The sequence below is a fragment of the Pinus tabuliformis genome, chromosome X (genome assembly GCF_031772625.1).
Source record: "Pinus tabuliformis cultivar Carrire ecotype Pingquan chromosome X, CPIR1, whole genome shotgun sequence".
Lineage (NCBI taxonomy): Eukaryota > Viridiplantae > Streptophyta > Pinopsida > Pinales > Pinaceae > Pinus > Pinus tabuliformis.
The window spans coordinates 846,486,536-846,493,896 of NC_142308.1; positions in this window are offsets into that span (position 1 = coordinate 846,486,536).

The following is a 7,361-nucleotide window of genomic DNA, read 5'->3' on the forward strand; positions in this document are numbered from 1 at the left end:
CGGCCAAAATCCGAAGACGATCAAGCTCCTTTTGTCTTTTTTGCTTTTTGACCGCTTTCTTCAATTTTGCCTTAAGACTCCTAATTCGCGCCTTGCAAACTAGGTTCCGGGCCTTGTAATGCATAGCCATGTGTTTTAATAATGCATTGTCTCTATTGGCCCTTTTCAGCCGCTCCTCCAAGTAGATGTTTGCCCTCTCGAGATTAGCCTCTCGATCCTCATTTATCTGTTGCTCCAGAGAAGTGAACTCAATTTCTCTATGTTGGGCAGCTTGGCGATTTTCACGGATGTTTTGTAGCTCTATGATCGCATGCTGGTCCTCAAGCTGCTTATTCCGCTACTCTAGATACCTGATATTTGACTTTTCCATCTCCAGCTGGATTTGCAAAGCTCGAATGTCCGTTCCTTGCTCTTTGATAATCCTGATGTATTGGGTCTCCTTTGATTCTGAAGCTGTCTTATCATCATGAATAGTAACAAAACCTGATGGCTCACCTGAAAGTCTCTCCTCATGCTTGGATTTCTTGCCCTTATCCTGTACCTGCGGTGCTGTTGTCGGAAACGAGGCCCCTTCCACACGAGGTGGAGATAACACTCGCTGCACTGATGAAGTCAACGAGACCCCTTCCACCCCGGGTGGAGATAATACTCATCATGTGGATGCAAATAAGGCCCTGTGGCCTCGCTGGTATGTCACATATGGAGGAGCACTTATATGCTCAGTCTCGGGAATGCCTGGCTGGTGTGAAGGTGCTCCCTCATCATGAACTATCTCGGGAGGTGGCTATAATGCTGCAAAGTAATCACGGGAGATGAAATCTTCCCAAGTAATGCCCTACTGTGCCAACTGATGCATCATTATGATTTTGATCAACGCATAATGATAGATGCTCTTATGCTGATGTGCTGGGCTCTTCCTTTGTACTAAAGGCACCATCCTCTCTATGTTGCGACACATGAAAAACGGAATGTTCATCATATGTACCCTTGTGAAATGCATCAAAAAATGGACATGGTACGCATAGAGACGTGAGAATCTGCCCTCGCAACTGAAATATCGAATGATGAGTTTCATCAATGGTGCATACTCATCCCTCAGGAATCTGAAAGGAAAAACTGCCTTCAAGCGTCTCATATACCCGGGCTTGATATATGGCTCATAGTAGAATCTGTCTAACAGCTGGCGTTTACTCCATTCCTCCCCTACATTTGGTATCCCAGTGGCCTGAGCAATAGTCTCGGGTGACAAGGTGAAATTCACTCCGGCAAGGTTTACATGACCATCCTGTAAATGTAGAACAAATAAACGGACTAGTTCCCGATGATGCTGGATTTGTGAGATCAGCTCACAGTATTCGAAACATGATTGATACCGAAAACAATCCATTGCAAGTGGAGAAGCTTGCAATTGAGCCAAAGAAGTAGGCTCCTCCCTGACATGCTGACCACTTTCGCCACCTTTGTGATACCTCCTTGGCACATTTACCTGCGATGTAGAATCACTATCATAATCCTGCTCATAGACTGACTCGGTCTCTGACATGTCTTTGAAAACAAGATAACTGGAATATATATGCTGATGTATGAACTGCGTGTGTTAGCGCTTGAAATTTCACCTCAGGCTGAGAAAGGTAAACTTCAAGGCAACATCAAACCACTTAGCCTCGTAGCTAGCCCTACGGGGCAGGAGAGGGCTCTCTTCGGTATATCTCAGTAAAGATCTTAAATGGGCGAGATAACCAAAAGGGAACACTTATTTTAGGCTAGTAAACTGATAAAAAGGTTTGAATTTGGAAGTTTTACGGTTTTGGTGGAAAATCGGGGAAAGGCAATTTTGGGTGCGGGGATTGGACACAGTTTTTGCAGGGGGTTCTTTGGGGCAAGGTAGGAGACTGTATTGATGCCTTTGAATTAAGTGAATGGATAGGAATGACCGGTGAGGAGCTAAAGAGAGCAAGAAACCTTCAAGAGTTCTCTTTAGACAGATGAAAACATAAATATTAAGCAAACTTAAAAGCAGAGCATGACAATCATGAATTCTACTTTAACACTTCATTCGCCTAATTTGCAGAAGGAAAAGTAAGATGATGAATCACATAAAAAATTTACAAGTACAAAGAGATACACACCATCAATACATGTAACCACAGGAATCCCAAAAAAGACTGCAAAACCCTGGTCTTTCTTCCTTTGCCAAAACTGCAGAGATACAATGAATAATACAATAGTAGCTTCTCCCTCAAGAGTCCAACCCTCCAACCTCTGAAAATGATTGAGAAAATACATAATATAGACCATGCCAACCCATTCCATAGCCTCTAGGGGTCGAGCTCATCCTTCTAGGAGCCGTTTCAACCAATTCTAAACAAAGCACTATAATCTAGGCAGTCAAAACAACTTGCCTCTATAAGCTAGGAAACCAATTCATTCATTAAATGTTTGCTATTTCATGAATGAATCTTCTAGAATAGGTAAATAAGTGTCATGTCAACATGAAAATACATTAATTACATCAAAGAGGGTGAAAAATCCCATCACAAGTCAAAACTGGTCAAAGCTGGGCGAATTCCTGAGCTGTAGATGAAAAATTGGCAAACTTTCCCAACAGGTCGCGCACCTTTGAAGCTACTTTTGAGGCACTTCCAGGTGTCCAAATGAGGCAAAAGTGGGCTTGTTGGAAAGGTCTGGATGTCTACTTTCTAACTCAAGTCGAATTTCTGAATTTGGTGGTAATTTGCCCCTCCAAAATTGCAATCTCCCAAGACTGCTTCCTGTGTGTCAAAAAGGTGGCAGAAAGTCATTTTTTGCTTGCTTTTTGACTTTCTGGAGGCCCAAAACTTGGTGAAATTTCTTGGCAATGGCTGAGAAAGTGTATCTTTGCATGAAAAATCCAAAAATGCTGAGTTTTTCCAAAAATGAGTTCCCCAACGAAAAGGTCGCGCGCGGCGCGCGACCCATTGGTGGAGAAAACCTGTTTTTTGCCAAAAAAAATCACAAATGACCAAAAATGCTCAAAATTTTTAGAATTTTGTGCTGGAGTTAAGTAATTTAGTATCATGCTCCTTCAAGGAAGCCTCAACCAAGATGTGGAGGGGATCGGGTCTTTTCCTTCGTTTTAGTGCTTTGGCCAACCGCCCTTGGATCACCTTCATTTTCGCCTTGCATACGTGCATTCGGGCCCAATAGTTTCATGTTCCGGAGCAGGTCCTTATCTTTGTTGGCCTTGGCCAGCAACCTCTCCAAATGAGCATTGACCTGGAGAAGCATAGCCTCTCGAGAGATAAAATCCTCCCATGGGATACCCTGCTGTTTTGACTGTTTAAATGCTGCTGCAAGGGGACAAAAACACAAGAGAGATGTTTAGGAAGGGAGACTTTTGAAGGGATTTAGGGAAAATACATATGAAAGGGGAAATCAGGGAAGCAATTATGAAACATATACCATCACATAATCATATTTTGTAGGGGTTTCATAGGAGGTAGGGTTTAGGGACTTTGATATCTTTGGTAAGGAGATTAGGTGAAAATGACAAGGGAGATGTTTGGGATGTGGGGAAAAAATGGGAGTGAAAGGGATGACCTTGAGAGCAGCAAAATAAAACCCTAGCTTTACTTGCACTTTGACATTTTTAAACAAAATACACATGAACTTCTCCTTTCAAATTGATGGCATTAAAACACATTTTCATGCTCATGCAAGCTTTAGCAAGCAATAAAACTTGATGATTAGAGGCCTACCTGCAATCTTGAAGAAGTTTGGGGTTGTTTGGTAGTTTACAGGAAATTTTTTGTGGATGAATTCCCAACAGGTCGCGCGCGCCCAACAGGTCGCGCCAGTGTATTTTCTCAACTAGTAAGACCCCCCTGACAGGTCGCGCGCACCCAACAGGTCGCGCGCTTTTGTAGGAGGCTTTTGGAGGCCTTCCCAGTGTCGGAATTGGGTGCAGGATAGCTCGTTGGAAAGGTATTTGAGTCTAATTTCCAACCCAACTAGAATTTTTCAATTTGGAGTTCATTTTCCCTGTCAAAAATCAAATCTCCCAAGACTTGTCAAAAAGTGCCAAATGAGGCTGCCTCAAGGAAGAGTGCTGTTGCAGTCAACTTTTGAATGCCTTCCTCAACCCCAAATTGAGCTCATGATAGCTCATTGGAAAGATATTTATGTATAGTTACCATTTTATCCATCAAGAAAATCATTTGGCCAACCAAGCTATGAGAAAACTTGATCTTTCCAAGGTCACTTCAGAGGTGTCTTTGATTCTCCTGAGGCAACGGTATTCTTGACATTTCTCTCAAACCATAACACCTGTGAACAAAGTGAAGGAGGTTTTTTTTCTTTGGCATGTTTTGGAAAAAAACCTCTCTCAGTTTTGCAAAATTCATCTTTTATTTCTCTGAAACATCTTTTGAGTGAAACTTATCCCGATGTGTGAAACAAGGAATTTTGTCGAAATGAAGCGAAATGAAGGGGATAAGGGGCTTCTAAATTCTTGGGGAAATTTTTGGAAGTAGGGAGGGATGTTAGGAAGCAGGGAAAAGTGGAATCTTAGAGATTGAGTGAGGGGAAGGGGTCAAAAAGGGAAAAACACAGGCCCAACCTAGAAAATTTCCAGGTTGTAGCTAGAAACTAGGGTTTGTGCAAAAATGAGGATTTTGGGGGATCTCAGTGATGGGAAGGATTTGATAAGGTATATGAAGGATAGGGGAAGGTGTATGAACATCTAGATACAAGTTTTGCCGATGATTTGACCGTCCAAGAGAAATTGGTTTCAAAACCCTAGGAGAGGAAAATGACCTTACCTAGGCGCAACTGAAGCATGAACAAGGTGTAAAATGACTCATTAGACACTGACATGATAATGAAAACCCTATGAATGATGATATACTTAGCTGAATAGTGACATAGATTGGAATTTGGGCAACTTTGAAAAGAGTGAAAGCAAACCCTAGACCTAATGCCTAGTGACCAAATTTTGCTTGAAGACTCACTGAAATGACAAAATTTGACCTTGACACTCTGAGACCACTTTGTAAGAGCATATTTTATCACTGGAGGAAGGCTGGAAAGACTGACACTAACAGCGTGCACAATTGCCTGTAAACTGTTCTTTTGCTCTAAAAATGCTGTGACCAAGGGGACACAAATGCACAAGGGAATATTAGGAAAGGGGAAGCATTAGGGAATTAGGGAATTTGGAAATAAAAACAAGGGACTTAGAGAAGGGAAGGGAAATGATAAGGATAATGTGTTTTGTAATAGAGGTGACGGACTAGGATTTTGAGGGATTATAGCGTAGGATGAAGGAGGGAATTAATGGGGAAAATAAGGGTGAATTTGGGAATGGGAAACAAAGGGAAAGGGAGAAGTAATGACTACCTTGGTTACACTCTGTTTTTGAAACCCTTACAACAATTTTTGCATTAAAACCCTACAGCAATTTCATTGACAAGGAGGGCTTTCCACTTGGATTTCTAAGGCAAACATATCATGAACCATTACATTTATTTTTCAAAACCCAAGCACAAGTGATGGATGTGAGCCTACCTGCAATTTTTTGCGGAGAGGAGGCGAGTTCATGAGTTTCCAAGCAAATTTTGGGCTTAAACCCCAGTGCGCCGTGCGCCTCACCCAACGCGCCGCGCGCCTCTGATGCGCCGTGCGCGTGTATTTTTACACTGCGATTTTTTGCCTGATGCGCCGCGCGCCTAGTCCAATGCGTCGCGCACCCCTGAAACTGCTCCAACTTCCTCACAAACTCACAATTTCGCTTTGGAATGATGTTCTTCACTCTTGGCATGCAAAATGAGTTGAAAATGTCATGAAATATCTTTATAAAGACTCCCTTTTGATTTTTGCTTGGTCCATGACCCATTTTGTAATGTTTTGTCGTTGACACTTTTTCAGGATTAATAGACTTCTGACCTTTTTGTTTTTCTCCTTAAATTTGATTGAAATGATGATTTTATTTGCAATTCTTTGCAGGGATAGCTGTGATATGATCTAGCAAAGGAGACCAAGGCTGCGCTTGGACATTTCAAGAACTGAAATTTTTGAAGATTTTTACAAAAATGAGATGACGACTTATCTTCAAAACAGGGTTTTGAAGAGAAGTCCTAATTTATCTGTATAATGACGAAAATTATTGAAGTAACCACCTATCGAGGACATCCCTCCGGCCTGCTGGTCTTCTTAGACTTTGCAAAACAAGACTGACTCAACCTAAGACCTAAGAACCAAGAACCATTGTTATGACCCAGAAATTTGAAACAGGACTGTATATGACCTTTGAAGACTTGTTTTTATGAATAGACCTGAACCAACAGTGCTAAGCAAGAGGGGAATGAGTAACACAACCATTCCGTCAGAGTTATGGCATGCCTAACGAAATGCAACTAATCGAAACTGATGGGACACCTAAACATGAAATGCAAAAAGAACTTTGATCTCTGACAAAGGGATAACTAGACCGACTCTAACAGGTTCCACAAAGTGTAGGGCTCATTTCTCAAAAGGCTCTACAAGTACTTGTGGTTGAAGAGGCATTTCATTAGATTGCACCAACGACCCATCTATTGACAATTGTCACATCTCTTGACATACTCTTTGACATCTTTAAAGAGGTTAGGGATTGGTAATATCCAAAACAAAGAACTTTATATGTGTTCCTCTTGTCAACAAAGTGTCCTCCACATGGCTCAACGTGGCATGCTTTCAAAATGTCAAACATTTAATCCTCCAACGCACATTTTTTGATGATCATTTTAAGTCCTATGTGGAAGAGATATCCTCCAATCCAAGAATATGAGGCACTAAATTTAATGATTTTATGCTTCTCACTAGATGAGAGATGTTGAGGTAGCTTCCTTGCAACAAAATAATTTTCTATATTTGCAAACCAAGGAACATTAGTAGACATGTCAAATGATTGTTCGTTAGGAATATTATCATCTAAAGGAACTTTTGATCCTTCATTTTGAAGCATCGAAAGAAAATATACTACCAAATTAGCTCTTCTAGGCCCATCTAAGATACTGATGTTAAATCCATATAGCAACAAAAGCCACCTAGTAATTCTACCATTTGTTATAGGCTTGTTCATTAAATAACTTATGGTAGAATGATATGTGTGGATAAAAACTTTGTACCCTATAATATAATGCCTAGATTTTTTTTTTAAGAAATGGGTAGATTTATATATATATATATCAAAATTGGAATCAGGCCAGGTCCTTTACATTCATATATTTCTTTGTTTCAAGCCTTTCCAAAATCTGTTCAGAAATATACCTATAACTACCTTTTCTGATCATTTATATTCTTGTTACTACATTTAGACTATATAATCTCCAAAATACTCCACA